The sequence below is a fragment of the Periplaneta americana genome, chromosome 11 (genome assembly GCF_040183065.1).
Source record: "Periplaneta americana isolate PAMFEO1 chromosome 11, P.americana_PAMFEO1_priV1, whole genome shotgun sequence".
NCBI lineage: Eukaryota > Metazoa > Arthropoda > Insecta > Blattodea > Blattidae > Periplaneta > Periplaneta americana.
Window position 1 is genome coordinate 156,079,756 of NC_091127.1, and position 19,364 is coordinate 156,099,119.

General features: G+C 35.3%; 1 protein-coding gene across 2 annotated transcripts in view; it reads left to right on the plus strand.

The window, feature by feature from the left end:
- LOC138709472 (1-acyl-sn-glycerol-3-phosphate acyltransferase beta-like) overlaps positions 1-19,364 on the plus strand; it is a 146,238-nt gene that overhangs the window by 79,509 nt on the left and 47,365 nt on the right. The window contains exon 1 of one of the 2 annotated variants that reach the window (XM_069840260.1): positions 7,384-7,496. The exons of the other annotated variant lie outside the window; for it this stretch is intronic. The gene's annotated coding sequence lies outside the window, so the exon portion shown is untranslated. Of the gene's footprint in view, positions 1-7,383; positions 7,497-19,364 lie in introns of those variants that run through there. 2 annotated transcript variants of the gene reach the window in all.

Consider the following 19,364-nt stretch of genomic DNA (forward strand, 5'->3'; position numbering starts at 1 on the left):
TTCCCTATACAGTGCCACACTCCACACAAAGCACTTCACTAGTCTCTTCCTTAGTTCTTTTTCTAGAGGTCTGCACAAGATGCTCCTTTTTCTATTAAAAGCTTCCTTTGCTCATATTTGCAGTTTTCCTTCGGAAGGATAAATGCGGTAACTTCCTGTTGTTTTCCGCACACCCACTGTCTCTTTCGCATCTTAAAAGATCCCAGGGGGCCCAAGCGTGGAGGTAAAGAGAGTGGATTTGACTAATTGAGCCCTCCGGACTTCACCAAAATTCACCGCAAGGATTAAATATCAGTTCTATCAGGATTTTTGATCCGATCAGATACCGGGAAATCCCAATTACCTTTTGCCCCCGCATCCTGAACGAACTTCTACAAATCATCAGAAAATCTGAGAGGGGGATTGGACCAATTTTCCGCAAATTTTTCCACACTTGTGCTCTCGTAGTTCAGTCGGAAGAACGTCGGAATTTAGATTTCAACGTCTCACGTTCAATTCCTCGTCACTCTTTTTCATTGTATTGTGTTACAAGATAATATAAATTAATGTAATAATATAAAAATAAAAAGAAAAACTAGTATTATGCAACAGTATTGTTCCAAACCTAATATTAAAGTTATGTTATTTATGTCGCTAAAGAACGATAGCAGAACTTAAATTATAACTTGAATATGATTTATATCGCTAAAGACCGATAACAGAATATAAATTATAATTTGAATATTATTTATATCGCTAAATAACGATAACATAATACAAATGATGACTTGAATATTATTTATAACGCTAAAAGAACGATAACAAAATATAAATAAATTGAATATTATTTATATCCATAAATAACGATAACAGAATATAAATGGTAGCGTAAATATTATTTATAACGTTAAAGAACGATAACACAATATAAATTATAATTTTAACATTATTTACATCGCTAAAGAACGATTAAAAGATAAAATGAAAGCTTAAGCAAGGCCCGAACTCACAACCTTCGAATCATTAAGCGAGCACTCTACCGCTGGTCTACGAGACGCGGATATGGAATAGTTCTTTACTTCCGGAACTGCTTCTACAAGCACAGGCATCGTGTAACATCGCCGTGACCCGAAGTGGACTTATAAAATATTCGCTGTTCACGAGTGCGGCCACTTTTTTTTTTTTTTTTTTTGACAACTGTACACTGCATAATAAATACGTCCGAATTGAGAGCTCAGTTCGTGAGTGAAAACACTCATTGTTAATACAGTAGACCTACTGTATTTTGATTAAAGAACAACCTAATGAAAATTATCAAACTCAAAATCGCGATATTTCCTAGTTTACGTAAATGGATTAACTACTTTTCTTCTCTCCTATACCTAGTAAAGTGATTTGTTTGTATTTTACGCCAGTATCATCGAACTCCTGTCGTGGAAGGGGGAGCAAACAGTGTTTCCGGTTCCCAACCGTTAATTCAAAGGTATAGCCAGGTTAATATTAGAAATGTTAGTAAAAATAAAATGATGTTCCTGTACAACATAATGTCATATGCATCAACATACTTCTGTGAGAATACATTTTATGCTCCGGTCTTATTGAAAAACAAATATAGAAATTAACTTAGTGTTGAGGTAGACTTCCGACTTAAGACTAGGGACTTATTAATAAAGAAAAATTCGTTCCGGCACCGGGAGTCGAACCCAAGACTCTCAGATTACCGCGCTGAGTGCTCTTACGATCTGAGCTATGCCGAGACCCCATCTACAGTGGCGGCCGAACTCTCCTTTTTTTTATCGTCAATAGCCTATTACCTGCATTTTAGACATATAAGTCATATGCAGGAGCGCATATTTTAATAACTCTATGCCCATTCCACCAACAGTTTTTGAATCCCTGTTAACACACACACACACACATATATATATATATATATATATATATATATATATATGTTATATGAGAACCTCGCCGTCCTTTATTGAATATTGTGTAATCAATGACTTTATGTAGTCATTCACATAGCTACTTAGTAATTGAGAAAAATTTGTTTCGGCACCGGAATCGAAACTCACGACTCTCAACTTGGCGCGCTGAGTGCTCGTACCATCTAAGCCAGCCGTGGCGAAAATGTGATCGTGCGCCGAGTCACTGTGTAACCTGCAACGTGCATAGCACCTATGGAGGGAGGCGGACACCCGAAGGGGAAGTGATGCAACTGTCTGACTTATTAACGGATTTTCATTTTCCTTACGTCAAGCGCTTAAATACAATTTTAAACAGTATAAGGTTACAAACTAATGCTTAGTACGTGTAACGAAGAAAGAAATTAATAAGAAAACATAGGACACATTATCACAACCTAAAATTAACTGTCTTCAGAATGTCTCTGCGACAGAGTTTCAAAATTAGGAATTATGTCCCTTACTGCCAGTCGTAGTTGTTCACGAAGGTATTTGTCTGTCAGTCGTGATCTAAATTTTGTTTTTTACTATTTTCATTGTTGAAAATAATTTTTCACAAACGTAAGTTGTAGCGAACATGGCTTCAACAGAGCAAGTGAAAGAACGAAGCTTCGGATATTTATTTTTTGCCAAAGATTTGAAAAGTTCAACATTTGTCAAGTCCTTAGATCTAGCTTTCATTTAACATCACATTGTAAATCTGTGAGCTAGCCACATTGTTCGTACATCTGCTGAAAAATGGTCGACGTACAGAGATAATAATAATATTATTTAATAATAATAATAATCATAATCATAATCACAATCATAATAATAATAATAATAATAATAATAATAATAATACTTAACCTTTTAATGTTTCATGAGTGACATGTACAGGGACTTCACTTTATTTTTACCAACATTTTTAACATTAACCTGGCTATACTCGGAAACAGTTTCCCCCTTCCATTATAGGAGTTTGATGTTACTAGTGCAATATGTAAACAAATCATTTTACTAGGTACAGGAGGAGAGAAAGTAGTATATCCATTTATGTTGTAGGGAAATACGATATTACGATTTTCAGTTTGATCATCACTTTTACGGAATTTATCAAAATACAGTAGAGTAGTAACATTTTTTTTTCAAAAACTCAACATTTCAGGCGGCTATGTTCGTTATGTAATGTCTACTTTATTTAGCATATTAATTATTGATGTTATCATACAATATAGAGAGTGCATTTAAATTGAGGTGGTCATAAGTAAAGGGCTGTAAGTGCACTTAAGTTACTTTTGAGAAAATGGGGTTTAAATATTTAAGCTTTCGTAAAATCGGTGAAATTTTTTATTTAAATTTTGATGTGTGATGCGATTAAAATATCCCTTTACCAGTAAAATTTTAGATACTTTTGCTTACACTGGATGCACTTAACTCATGGTATTACAAATGTCACTAGAATTCCTTTGCTTCTAGCCACCTCAATTCAAAAAAAGCTAATCTGAATTTTTAAACAAGTTGCTGAAAATGGTTGCCGTTCATTACAATGCAGCCTTCAATTCAGTACGCATATTATTAAAAACATTTGAAGCATATTCTCTGAAATTGAATTTATCGTTTCTTGAATATAATTTTTTAGTACGATATGATTAATATAGGTTCTTTCTTCTATAGAAAACGGAATCATATTTATGAAACACACTACACATTGCAGTGTTTACTTCACTGCTTGAAGACTTCGAATGCAACAGTGGCCGTAAGTTTGTGTGTCTGACGGGAGCAAGGACATTAGTGAAGGGGTGAGAGTGAAGTACAGGCAGGTACAATAAAAATGCAATTAAAAATAAAATGTTGTCCCTTTAGTATGATATCGTTTTATGTTATACAACCGTTTTCCTCTTAATACTTGTGAACAAATCGTACATTTAATATTCTCATCATATTGGCAGCAAAAAAATGCATCCTCCTATCCTAATTGAAACTTTCGTTTTTGTAGAGGTACATGGTTTCTAGAGAGACATTGCGACGATACGCCACTCGCAGGTCAAAGACAAATACAAATGGAACGGAGTTTGACTCCAGTGAGTGAGAGGGTGGGGGTAGGGAAGGTAGAAAGCAAGAGAAATGCATAGCTATCATTGCGAGCCACAATGTGCTCGGGAGTCACATTTTCGCCACGGCTGATCTAAACTATGCCTGTTCATCACAGGGCCTGTCTACAATTGAGTCAGACTTCGCAAAGCAACATCAACCATCCTATTGATAACCTTATGGTAATTTCGAAAAACAGGTTTCATTTTTCACAACAAAGACATGATATAATGTGAATTTCTTTGTATTTATGTATTTTATGCTCGACCATGCCGAAATGTAGTAATTATACACCTGGTAGCAGTCCTTTAATGCATGTCATTAAAGTACAGGTGTTTTCAGCTAATGACAACTCAGCTTACAGGTGTTCAGCCAATGACAAGTCAGCTTTGTACCGTTATAAAACCGCAAGTATCGATTATTCTTGGATATGCAATCGAAAGAGAATTAGCGAAAAGTCACGGAGGCTGGAAATCCAATACTATCGCAGAAGGTTATGTTCTGTTACTATAATAATTATCGTTAATTGTAAATAATATTCAAATAAATTTAATTTGTCATCTCGTTTTTCAATGTCGAATTCAATAATAAAGGTTATACCAAGTTTGACGGGATTACACAAGGTCAGTGACATTATTGTTCCTCGGAAAAAATCAGTACTTTCGCGTCTGCGCACATCTCACAATTCACGACCTAGAACAAGGTCACTTCCGATCTTGTCAGATACAAATAAAATGTATACATCTGAATAATTTCAAGTTAGAAATATGGTGGAGCATAAAAAGTCGTATGAAACTCGCATATAATGGTAATTAAGAAGCTCGTATGAAAATTATGAAACTCGCTTGCGCTTGTTTCATAAACATCCATACTCGCTTCTTAATTACTATCATTATAGGTTCGTTGCATAATGTACTATTCAGATTTTATTCAAAAGCTAAAACTGAATTTAATATCGCTGTCAATTTATTAAGGAAGTTTCATTCATTACATTATGCAAATGTTTAATGAATACAATACAATTACCTGCATAAATAATGCAAAACATTTTGTGGGCCTGTCAAAATTAAGTATGAGCTTCAATGTGTCCGTGACACAAATTTGGGAGCCACTGCATTGCCACATTCATAGAGTTTCTCAGTTCATCCACTGGCGAAGAGCTAACAAATACTTGCAATATTTAATTCTCAGTAAAAAAAAAAAGCTTGGAACTTGTGTTGTACGGAGGATTAAATTAATTTAAATAACGAAGCTTCATATGAAGTAAGCAAATAAAAGAACAGATATCATCTGAGATGTATAGAGCAAACCAGTATTAACAGGAAATTAGAACGTTTCTATTGTACTGCACGTGTGATATTTTTAAAATAACTCTCAGCTGCATAAAACGAAAATGCATTAAAATTCAATTTTGTGAAACTATGACACTGACAGGCTGTATATTTAGCAGTGAAATACACAGAACAAAAGTGAAAGATGAATTCAAGCTATAGAGAGCTGCGATGTTTGATATCCGTAATGGGAGAAGCACCAGGAAGGGACAGAGTTGGGGCGTTATCTGTTGTAAGTAACAGGATTTTAAAAGTAAATGTTGTATAACGCAAGACAATAAAGGAATTGATGACTTTTCAGTTGATTATTTTACGACGTTTTGTCAACTGCGTGTGTTGAGAGAGTATTTTCCCTAATATCTGCTCAATGGACAAAAGAACGAAATCGCATGCTAACGGAGACAGTCGGAGGTATTATCATGGTGGAATATAATTTCAAGGACATGTCCTGTGAACAGTTCCATAGTTATTTGTTACAAGATATGTTTGCCTCTTCAGGCTCTTGTGCACAAAGTGGGCTCCACAGATAAGTAGGGTAAAGATGTAATTCTGATCTAGCAACTAGTGAGAAAACTAAGGTGAGCCATTGTTTTTATCTTTAATTTTGTTCGTACTAATTTTTAAAAAGCCCTCCCTTTTTCAGCAATGTCCTCTTATTTTAGATTCCATATCCTCCTATAGAATGTCTTCAAATGGTAACCCTATTTACTGTACACCCAGATCAGAAGATGACCTTTCTACTTCTATGTATATTACACCACAATCTACTATATACAGTAACGAAGCTTGAGTTTTGAGGGTGCTAGAAACAATAGACTGTGACGATACTATTTTGCATTGCCTGTAATGAGGCGATATTAGCGAGCCTAGTGATGAGCAACTATCTAATGTTTGCATAATTACTACGTATTGAGCTTCGCGACTGTATATATTATACTGTGATTACACGGTGAATGCATTTTATACTCTCAAAGGAGTAAGATGTCTGACTTAATTTATAAATTGAAGCGTTGGGCCGAATAACGATCTATGTTACAATTTTTCAAAATCGAATTTTTAATGGAATAATGCTCTGTATAGTTTTACACAAGAATTGTTTTTCAGTATCTTTATCAGAGGCGCTTCTACACGAGTAACAACCATGAATTTCTTGGTTGGAACAACGGTCTATGTCACTAGTCACTTCTAGCGTATCCAGTTGCTTACATTGAGCGTATTCCGAAACTCAGCTCTGAGCAATCTGATGGCATCACGGTGTTCCGAATTTCAATGATGACGTCATTTATGCTCTACCGGTGTTGCACCGGTGCCATCAGCTTGCAGAGGTGGTGACAGTCTCTATCAGCCGCCATCAGTGAATCTGATTGGTTCTTGTATAGGGCGGGAATTAGCAGACGAATGACATCGTGCACTGTTGTGTCATGGCGGTGTGTTCTGCTGTATTGTTTGTAATGAGCACAACGTAAAAACAATATGTTAATGGCTTATGAGCGAACATGTCAACGGACCAGTTATTACTACCGGTTTATGAAATAAATTGTTTATGCTCTCTTTTCTTTGAGCGCGATGACAGTACGGAAATTTCGCAAAATCTTGCTAGCATAGCACAGACAACAACTTGTACAGTCGCCATGATAGCCATCGAACCTTCCAGCAGTTTTGTTCCTATTACGCTGCAGCGTGACGTCATTGTTGTCCACCGGTCCGGTGAGATTCGGAATACGCTGATTGTGTCGGGAGTTACTGCACGGGAGTTTGCTCTCTTTACGAATACTGGGTACTTGAACTTTGTGTATCAGGTTTCGATTGTAAATGTTATGTTATATTGACTAAGACCACACCGCACACGAGCCTGGTTCTTACGATAATGGCTAGAAACATTTTTTGTTGTATACTTTTGAATTGTACTCACTTTGCTTTCTAGCTAAATAAAATAAAAATAAATAAAAAACATGATTCAGATTACCGAGAAATTTCCTTGATAAGCGAGATACTTACGGGTGGAAATTCTCCTGATAAGATGCAAGAACAGACTGCTTCGTTTAGTCAACAACTAACTCTATCGCTTTAAGGGAGCGTAAAGTACACTGTGCTACAATCAAGGTTTTCTGGAGGTCATATTTGTAAGAATCGCCACATCGCTTTATTTGTAAGTTTTTTAATCTGTGATCAATTCGTTATTACCAATTCCATCGATGCTAGATAATCTTGTAGTTGGTTTCTTTCTTTCTTTCTTTTTTTTCTCTGCTTAACCTTCCTTTTTAACCGACTTACACATCACTGCGGGTAGGGGAGAGAGATATTGTAGTTGGTACAGAGCGTTAAATGACCAATTAAAGAAAGAAAGATACTTAGGTCCCCAGATTTCAAGTGTCTGCACTCATATAGGCCTACTGAAATGCGTTCGAAGTTAAGAAAATGACATCGGGCATATAGGCGTCTTTTTAGCGGAAATCTCCCATGTTTGTAATATAACTGAAATACATTATTTACATATTTTGCAACGTATACAAAATAGCATAAGTAAATCTATTTCATTTATTCGCTTATTGGAAATAATAATAATAATAATAATAATAATAATAATAATAATAATAATAATAGCCTAATGTGTCCCTTGAAGGGCAAAGGCCTCCTGCTAGAGGGTAGCTCTGTCTCACTAACGCGTTAGGTTGTGTCTAGTGTTTCTTTGTCTGGTTGGAGTTGATTTCGTATTGGAAATACAACAAATTAATACGTAAGTAGATACCGGATTTTTATGTAATTATATATTATATTCCTTTCAACCTAGCCTTATATAAATAACAAATCTTTGCGAATCTTGTAATTACCGTTAAGGGGACACTTAACTATATTTTGGAACTTTTTTCCTATTTGACCAATCTTTTTCAAATTTGGAGAAAAAGTTTATTATACACATGGAAAGTAACATGCAAAATCTCAGCTCATTAGATCCAATACTTTTCAAAATAAAAAATATTTCAATTTTTAATCAATCATTAATTGAAATATCACTTTTAATTATCATTTTTTTATTTTTTGGCTTTGTACATTTGACTGTGACTTCTCAATGAATGGGGGAAGAATTCTGCTTATTGATTTAGTTCTGTCATGTAGGCCCTAAATTAGTGTAGAAATTTAATTTTTCATTTCTATGACACTTTTTCTTCAATTTTTAAGTTGAGTGTCCCCTTAATATATTAAAATTTGATACTACATATTTTTACATATTTACCCCATATTACATATTATGGATTGATATTACATAAATCTACATATTTAGGGATTTTATTCATTTCTACTTCTCTAAAAGAAAAAAGAAACTTATTGTGGGGAAGTTTACAATTGAAGAGTCCACTGCAAGAATGATGGATGTCATTTGGAATACATTTTTCAGGAGAAGCAATTGAAAGTTTGAAATGCTTAGCGCTCAAAGCTTAACTGTGATTTTCCGATCATTACTGGACAATGACTATCAGTGTTGATGCCATATAACTCTCTATGTACATTCTATAATTATGTCTTAAGGTATGCATTGACAGTCTTGGTTCATTTTCGACAAAAAAGTGACATCCATCATTCTTGCAGTGGACTCTTCAATTTGAAATACAAAGATTTAAAAAACATTTTTACCTACCCAAGAAGGGATATATTTCGGGACGCAACATAACGTCCATAGTTCCAGGAAGTAGTAGAGGCACTCACCCCATACCGTCCACTTTAAATGTGAGTGAACAAAAGGCAACCTTTCTCATACAACTATCTTGTATTGTAAAAACCACTCAGAAAGCAGCGTTGCCTTCACGCGGTGGAGTGGGACGAGGACGACATGATTTGTCTCGAACTATAATTGTTCTGCACACGCCCTTCCCATGCAATTTGCAACCTTACCCATCCTCTTCCTAATTCTTCCAGGGAAACCCAGTGTCAAGTCTGGCATGAGCCGCAATAAAGTAGCCAACTTTTGAAAAGAAGCTGGAGTAAAGGAACAAACTGGAAAGTTGTTGAAAGATTAAAATAAATATCTTTTCAGGTTAGTGCTTGACCTCTTTACTTTAAATTTAGTAGCCCTATACTGAAACGGGATTTTACGAGGAATTAGAAAGTATAGTTCTCGGTTCGAATAACCCTACCCTTTTGAATGAGACAGGAATGTATTTTTCAAACAACAGTTTGTAAATGCCTATAGTTTGAGGTTTTAGTAGGTACATTGTTTCTTACAGGGAGCAGCTAAAATGCATGTGTCCCACATCTCCTCTTATTTTCTCCTAATCCAGTAAAGCGAAACAGTGCTTGCAGTACTGTTGTGTCATTCATTTCACTCAGTTCTCTAGTTTTAGTACTTACAGTATAAAGTGCAAGTGAGTTTATCTACTGCTTTTAACTAACCAAAATGGTCCCTGTATCTTCAACCCTAACGACAAAAATAAAATCATGGATTCCGATGAAGCCTTCTTTCACTACAGATGGAAAAATAGTAATGTGTCAAGTGTGCGGTAAAAAATTGGGTGCTCTATGAAATCACAACTGAAGAGTCTTACTTATCCTATACCTGCCAGACATTGATATTAAATATTTTCATGATTTTACATATTTTGGTACATATTCAGCTTATTTTTCTTACATAATATGTACATATTTCACACCTTGATATTACATAAAAATCCGGTCCCTATACATAACTCTATTTATAACCAATATAAAACGTTTATATTGTCACGACTATTACATAATACTTTTTCGACTTCTTTCAATTGTTGAAGTTCATAAACATCGCAAAGATTAATGATAAATTTTAGTCTCAAAAGTTAACACATTGTTTTTCATGGTTAAGCAGGAAAATAAAAAAATGCGCGATTTCGTAAAACAAATAGACAAAAGTTATTGAACACGGTTTGTTAATCGGAACAAACTTAGATAAGAAAAAAAACACTCTGATTCACATACTATAAATGCATGAGTCTATATTTGTTTAACATATTTATATTTAAAGTATTCTTGCAGGAGTATTTTCATAATAATAAAAGTTTGATTTCAAACCTGGGTTTAAACTCGTAATTACTTGTCTTTTCTTGCTTTATACTACATCATGATGAAAGATGCAATAAAATATCGAAGTACAGGTAGCCTATTTATAGATTTAAATATTATGAACTCTGTTCCTACTCCATAAGTAGAGTAAAACAATGATCGCCAGCAAAATTAGAGGACCATGAGTTGACTTCAGTCGCAACAGAAATTATTGCCTCTACAACAATCCCTGAAGTTCTAAAACCCTTATCTCGCTCTGTGAATCCAAGTTTCCTGGACAAGTGCCATGTGCATACTACCAACAAGTGTCTGGTGTATACAGGATTAGCCAAGCCTGTCTGCTCTGGTACAAGTTAATCTAAATAAATTGCATAATTCAAAGAAACGCGAATTCGGTTTACTCCATTTCAGAAAAGATTCTGATACTACGAATTCAATCCTCTTGGTAACACTCGCCATATCCCGGCATATCCCAGATATATCGGCCAATAGATTGTTCATTGAGAAATAAATTTTCAGCATCTCTTAAACCTAAAAAGCAGTTTTTCTTTTTTTTTTTTTCTTACAGTCATTCTACAGCAATGTCGGGCATTCCTGCGGCATTGCCGCAGTGATGTCAGACCTTAGCGAAGCATCAAACTTACCCCCTACCTTCCCCTTCCCCCACTCCATGAAAATACTGCGCGTGTACGTGGCGGATTATACTGGATTGCTGTACTTCGGAGCTTCATTAATGATGCAATGTCTTTCGCAGAATCATATGAATCGAGAGGATATCACACTTACAAGAAAGGCGGTTCTTTCATTTCTCATGTTTAGGATCAGTTACAAATATTCAGGACGCGAACTTAAATATGTAGGCCTATATTCTTAAAACAGATCACCTGTTATACGAATTCAAAGAACACAGATTCAGTGATTTTCAAAGGATGGAGAAAGATTTCAATATTTTTGCCACTCCTTTTCATGTTTAAATTGAAAATGTTATCCCAGAATTGCAGTTAGAGGTACTGGATTTGCAGAATGATGGCTTCTTGAAAGCAGAATGTGAAGGTCTGCTGGGGGCTAATTTTTTTAAAAGATGTCCAGTACTATATATCCACTGCTTAGACAATTTGCTTCAAAAATAATGAGTACCGTCATTTCCCATAACTATGGTCCTGGAACATAACTATTGTCCACGATACAACTATTCAAATTTTGTACTCCATAACGTAGTAACTCGTGTATCTATATTTTTGCTGTACTGTAGTTTGAATTCAAGTCTCTGCAGCTATCTATGAACGGTCTATGTTACTTCTACAAAGATATTTGAATGGTTGTATCGTGGACTATAGTTATGTTCCAGGACTATAGTTATGGAAAATGACGGTATGTATTCATCAACCTACCAGTGCGAACAGCTGTTTTCTGAAATGAAATTTATAAAGTCCAACCACAGATCCCGCTTAAGCGATGCTCATCTCCTTGCGCAACTGAAAATAGCTAGCATAGATGTAAATAGCAATTTCCAAGAAATTGCTTTGACAAATGATTAATTAAATATCACGTGAATGGACTATTCTAATTACATATGGTAGGTAGGAGTGTAGTGGCGCAACTGTCTGTAAATCCATCACTGCACTGTAGAGTGCAACCCCTTCCACAGTATGTAGTTGCCATTTAAATCCTGTCTTGTGGGTTGCGTTCATTTTGCCCATCACTGTTCTACAGCCATTTATTTAATTTTGTGCGAGATGGTGCGTATTTGCTTGTTTTCCGCACAGAACGAATACGCGGTAAGTGTGAAATACCACATTCAGTATTCCCAACGAAACACACATAACAATTTCCCTCTTCTTACCGCTTAAGCGCGACATTCATTTTACTGCTTTAGGCTTTTAACATATTATTTTTAGAGACGTTTAACATAGTAATAATTATAAATTGGAAACTTACCACTGCAATTTCACCTAAATTACACTGTTAATTATTGTTTTTAAATATTTGCAAAAATTAAGTAAAGTCTACTACTCCACGAAACTTATTGCATTCCTGATACAAGTACATTAAGGAAGCCGTGAAAAAATCAACGAGATTCCAGATGCCGATGTTATTACTGCAATATGTTATATAAATAATATTGTTAAAATATCAAAATGAAAAATAAATCATTACATAACCTTACCGTTTGTTTTAAGTTCGCATTTATAGACTGGGGGAAAAAAAAGACAGACGTATATCACGGCCTGCTGGAGTATAGTAAACACAGAAAACATTTTACAGCAACAATGTTGAAGAAAGATATTTTGGTGTTCCGAAGTTGGCGTCATTAAACAGAAACCAACATGGAGATTTCATTGCAACTAATTAGAAATTCGTCTTTCAGGTATGTAATAAACGATCTTCGCACAAAATAATGTACGATACACGAGCGGTATGTTTGTTTTCATGTTCTCGGAAATTAAAAAAGCTCAACTACGTTTCGCTTTTTCAATCTTTTCCTCGAACATGAAAACATCAACATACCGCTCTTGTAACGCATATTACTATTAAATTATGCATGCACTTAGTTCTTATTAAATACTATAAAATTCCGATATAATGCGACTGTCGAGTGACATACTTCATCCTTTGGCACTTTGGGAGATGATTTGTAGAGTGGGTAACGACGGTAAGGATTGGAAAAGACTGCAACAGTGCATTGCTACATGTAATGTTATATCATCAACATACAATTCAATTCAAATTCTGTGCTGTATCAGGATTACAATGGACGTAGAATACGTAACCCAATTTCGGGAATGAAACTACAATTGTGTTGATTTGAATGTTTTACTTTTGTTTCGGTTTACAGATTGAGAGCATGGGGTCTATGACGATAGAAGTAATTAATTAAGGGCATGCAATATTATTTTTTATGCTCGACCGTGCCGAAATGTAGTAATTATACACCTGGTAGCAGTCCTTCAATGCATGTCATTAAAGTTCAGGTTTTCGATCATTCTCGGATATGCAATCGAAAGACAACGAGGGAAACGTCACGGAGGCTGGAAATCCAATACTGTCGCAGGAGGTTATGTTCTGTTACTATAATAATTAGCGTTAATTGTAAATAATATTCAAATAAATTCAATTTGTCATCTCGTTTTTTAATTCTAAATACATTTCCAGGTTATATCAAAATTAGTTCATGTTATTCTTTACATTACATCAAGGACAATGACATTATTGTTCCTCGGAAAAAAATCAATACTTTCGCGTCTGAGCACATCTCACAATATACGAGCTATGCACAAGGTCCCTTCCGATCTTCAGTCAGATACAAATAAAATGAATACTTCTGAATAATTTCAAGTTAGAAATATGGTCGAGTATAAAAAGTAGTATGAAACTTGCCTACAATGGTAATTAAGACGCTCGTATGAAAATTATGAAACTCGCTTGCGCTCGTTTCATAAACAAACATATTCGCGTCTTAATTACTATCATTATAGGCTCGTTGCATAATGTACTATTCTTCATATGCAGCGAAATTCCGAAATTAGTCCCAGAATACAACAAAATGTTTACTATGGTTTACTCAAAGTCTATCGTACATGTCTGTTATCAATTCAATATTGTACCACTTGCGATTACAAATCTAACCAGTGGTAGCAAAGGTTTTTAGCTCCTCTCGATGCCGAGATTTTACTGAATGAGTCCGCGCGGCAAGGTTAATTTTATACACAATTTCGGCGTCCTCATGCCCGTAGCGAGGGGAGGAGACGCCATTTCTTGTTATTTCTACTTTAAAAATATATAGTTTATGTATTATATCTTGCTTCAATTGCCCATTATTGGCATTTTTATAACCACAAGCAGTCATTCCTTCCACCGGAAGTTACTGTCTGCAAGTGCACGACTGTCATTTTCAGGTTTTTTTCTGTGACAAATAAGTTAAATTTGGCGCTATTTGTTTGGAAGAAGTTTTTCTCCTATTATAAAGTTACTATTGCTTTCACTAGATAGCAATGTTCTTTATCTATTCAAAATTTGTTTCTCATTTTCTCATTTTTTATTTTCATGCATTTGCTTAATTTCCAAAAATAATAGGCCTAACACCCATTAAAAACAGTATCTTAAATGGCTGTGTCATATATTTACTTACTTACTTGCTTACTTACTTACTGGCTTTTAAGGAACCCGGAGGTTCATTGCCGCCCTCACATAAGCCCGCCATTGGTCCCTATCCTGAGCAAGATTAATCCATTCTCTATCAATATATCCCACCTCCCTCAAATCCATTTTAATATTGTCTTCCCATCTATGTCTCGGCCTCCCCAAAGGTCTTTTTCTCTCCGGCCTCCCAACTAACACTCTATATGCATTTCTGGATTCGCCCATACGTGCTACATGCCCTGCCCATCTCAAACGTCTGGATTTAATGTTCCTAATTATGTCAGGTGAAGAATACAATACGTGCATTTCTGTGTTGTGTAACTTTCTCCATTCTCCTCTAACTTCATCCCTCTTACCCCCATATATTTTCCTAAGCACCTTATTCTCAAACACCCTTAACCTATGTACCTCTCTCAAAGTGTTAAAATTTTATTTTTTTTTAATATTTTGATTTATTAGTATTTAATTATTTTAATTAATAATCTTCGTCTCCCTAAACGCTCATAAGAAATATTAGCCAAACAAAATAAACCAGAAGAGCATAAACCATGAGCAATTATTAAAGTATATGAACCACAAAATCCCAGTCCAAGTTTCACAACCATAAAGGTGTCATATATTAAATTAAAAGAAATTAAATACTCTGTGTTCTCAATCAAAGAAAATTTAGAAAACTGCATAACCAAAAATGTTATGAAATAAATAAATATTGAAAATAAATCACCCTCGCTAAAAGAAAAAAAAGGAAAGAAAATTCACATTTCATTCAACACATATTTAGGAATTTTCTGAATGAAAGAAAATCAGTTTAAAATAATTCATTAAGATGTTAGAATTTTTTCAAAAAAAAAAAAATGTAAATTTATTTTGTAAAATAATTTTTGTTCTGCTCCCCAATATTTTTGTTCTGCTCCCCAATATATATATATATATATATATATATATATTTTTCCCCCCACACAGAACACTTAGTATTGGTTCACCAGTAAAAGTTTAAGAAAGGTTGCTCAATAATAATTGAAGATTTTTATTCAAAAGGGTCATGACTACTTTAATTATTAATAGCCTACTTGTGTTAGTTAAGTGTATAAACTTCTGAAGATTGGAAAAGTATTTGCGAGTAAATTTGTTGGGACCGAGCTCTCGTCTTACGGAAAAAGAATTTAGCGAGCCGTGGTCTGTGAAAAGTTGAGAACCACTGCAATAGATCATGTTCCAGGCGCTGTCTATTCAGAATCTTTGTTGTAATGGCCTGTAGGATGCTCTTCCGCCCAGTTTTGTGATCGATCCTGCCATTGTGATTAGAGCGTGAAGAATTGTTTTGACAGTAGCGGACGGTGAACTAACTAGTCATGAGAGAAACGTCTTGCATTAGCGATTGGCAAAGAAAAGGTTATGGAATGTATCCGTCCACCTGTCATCTTTGGCTAGCCTTACCGTAATCCATATTCTAACTGGCACATTAAAAGTGTGGGTGACCCTACCAGTGTAGACAGCATGAAATATATTCGCCAAGTTGGCACACTTCAGAAAGATATATTTAATTCTAGATCGCTGTGAAATACCTTCCTTTTGAAAGAATATATAATACATTTATGTAGCCGAAGGAGAAAATTGTAGTCTGTGACTCATGGAAAAGTTTACGCGTGTTGATCGAGATATTCTTATCTTGTTCTGATAAACATATGGTCGTGAGAAAACATTAAATGTATGAGATGATAGCGAAAATCCATTTATCTGAAAAGTGATTTTGTGTATCAATATTAATCATGCAGAGAGTTTATCCCTAATGACAGAAGCATTTACAGTGTCAAAACAAGTTGATGTTAATTACCTATGTATAGGGGAGAGTTGGGTAGTATCGGACATCGGGTAATATCGGACAGTGCGTTTCTTTCATCTACCACCAGATGATAGTACCTGAAGGACATGGTTACGTTTCTGTATGCGACATCACAGAAAAGTAACCATGTCATTCAGGTACTATTATCTGTTGGTAGATGAAAGAAACTCACTGTCCGATACTACCCAACTCTCCCCTCAGGTTACTCAAAAGTAAGTTACATTTTGACGTCGCCATAACCTTTTTAAGAATTAAGATATACACAAAACAAGAACGCACTCATATTAATAAAGACATGGCATTTATTGGACTCAGTTTAAATGATGAATATGTCCGCCATTTTGTTCTTCAACAAGCAGCAATCTTTCTTCTATGTTGTGAACAGTATTTACTTCGGAAAACGTATTATGTGTCTTTCTCGTGTTAAATTTACATTACCTCGTTAACATGTATCAGCCTATTATCGGCCATCTTCAGAACTGGTTGTTGCTGGTCTTGCCGCCTTTTGTTTGTGTTTCCTGTGGGGGTGTGTTTGTGTAGTGTAATGTGGAGTCAAAAAGTTTGTGTGTTCTGAAATTGAGTTGTGCGTTGAGAATTTCATGTGGATGTGTTTTTGTGTGTCTATATATTTCGTATTGTTCTAGTGTGTTTAATTTCTGGCTTTTTGGTTGAATGTGTAGAATTTCCATGTCTGTGTTGATGTCTCTGTAGGTGTGGTTAGCATTTGTGACGTGTTCTGCATATGTGTGGAAGTGTTTTGTAGTTTTGTTATGGCTGTGATGTGTTCTTTGTAACGTATTTGAAATGATCTGCCTGTCTGCCCTATGTAGAAGTTGTTGCAGGTGTTGCATTTGAGTTTGTATACGCCTTTGTGGTTGTATTTGTTTGTGTGTTGAGATGCTTTTGTAGAGTATTATTTGTTCTGTATGCGATGTTGTAATTTATTTTCTTGAATGAAGTTGTAATCTTGTGTTAGAGTTCGCAAACTTTCATGATATTGTCTAACAGCAATATTAATGTCAGTGTTTATGTGAATCATTGTGAATGATCCCATTTGATAACCTGGCCGCAAACTTCTGTGCTTATGTTACGGTTATGTTTAATTTTCATTGTGAATGGGCCTTAACATGTGTTATGTTCGGAATGATTGAGCAGTTATTTCTCAGTTCGGAAAGTGCACCACTACGAACCAGTTACTGTAGCCAGGTTATCAAATGGGATCATTCACAATGATTCACATAAACACTGACATTAATATTTCCGTTAGACGTTAACATGAAAGTATGCAAACTCCAAACTTTCATGCTTATGCTTACGTGATTTGCAAACAGTACACAATCGTGGAGCGCTGAAGTATACGACAGAATATGAGGAAATGTTATGTTTCCATGGTTACCAAATATCTTTGCGGTTACGTTTATAATCCCAACGTGAATGCTCTTGATTTTACCGTAACGTTTACATTTTTAAGTTAACGCTTATGTTATGTTTAATTTTCATTATGAATGAGCCTTTAATATCAATATTTTACTCAAAATGACTTCCGGAATAGGCCCAAGCTTCCTAAGTTTCCGAATAATTTCATTAATCACACTTTATTTGTGTCTCTTATATAATATATTATTGGAAATGTCGACGTGCAGGAAATAGGATGTTTATAACGCATACTTAAGATTTTCTTCGTAATATCTGTAATGAATGTGAACACATGTGTGATTCATACTGAGAGAATAATGTAATGCAGTCTTGTAAAGATTTTAACAGTCTAGAGCAGAGAACAAGACTGGATTGTCTTAGAGGGAAGAATTTCGTACTTATTGATAATGGACGGGTGCCCTCGATTTGACGCAGTCAGCAGATCTGATAAGTCTATTTTGGTTCGAAGTTTCTGCATGCGACAGTACGTAGTCACGAACTATACATTCTCTAAGAAAATAGAGTGCAGTATGATGAAAGCAACCCCTGCACGCTCAGGTATGTGTGGTCTTCATCTCTGAGTCCTTCTTCAAGGTGTCTCAGGTTAACTCTCCTGCTACCAAGGATTTTCACTCGAAGCTGCGCTCGGGCATGGGTGAGATATGCGATTGGACTCATTATCTGACTCGAAGCAAATGATACGAGCTATTCCCTTCGTAGCCTTTACGAAACTTGTCAGATTACCCGCTGTATTTTGGCAATTTACTGACAAGCATAGAAGAATGGCTTGTCAGTTATCGAACTGTCACAAACTGACAGAAATTTGATCTCCGGAAGATCTAACGAAGCAAGTTTCGTCCAAGTATATTTTCCCCCAAACAAATGCTTGTCTAAATCAAGTTGACTAAGAACATTTTGCAGTGACTGTGGAAGATATGTAGGTTTTTCATATGGAAATATTGCAACTCTAGTGCCATTCGCTCGTTTGCACTGTACGATAGAGTTAATTGACACTTTCCACAACGCACTTAAGCGTTGACAGGATCTAAAACAAAATGTAGCTCTGACTCGTTAAAATTGTGATACATTTCTAAACTGTACTATCGATTTTGTCCATACAATGCAGGCGTTTTAGAGTCTCCATGAACAAATGGAATTAGGAGTGGTCGTAAGCGAGAACCCTTACGTTTTACAGACTGTATTACAGACCGAGTTTACAGCTTGTGGACAATAAAACTGAATATGTGAGAAGCTTGTATAGGTTGCATCACAGAATCCGGCGTGCAAACGGGCAAATATTCCTCTAGCAGAGTGTTCATACCGCGATTTTATGTCAGGACTAATTTTTATGTCTTATTCTCACGTTATAGCAAGTTATATTATTCAAGTAAGATTATATAGTGTGTCCTGTCATGTTTATAATAATAACTAGTGGCTTGTGCAGCAAATGCTGCTGCAAACTAAGTTCGTTAGACGTTCAAATAAAAATTTTTCAGATTTATTTTCAATGAAGAATTCTTGTCTTTTTAATAGTTATTTGCTTCCATAATAATGAAACATACTCCCTCTGAATGGATTTTTTTAGGC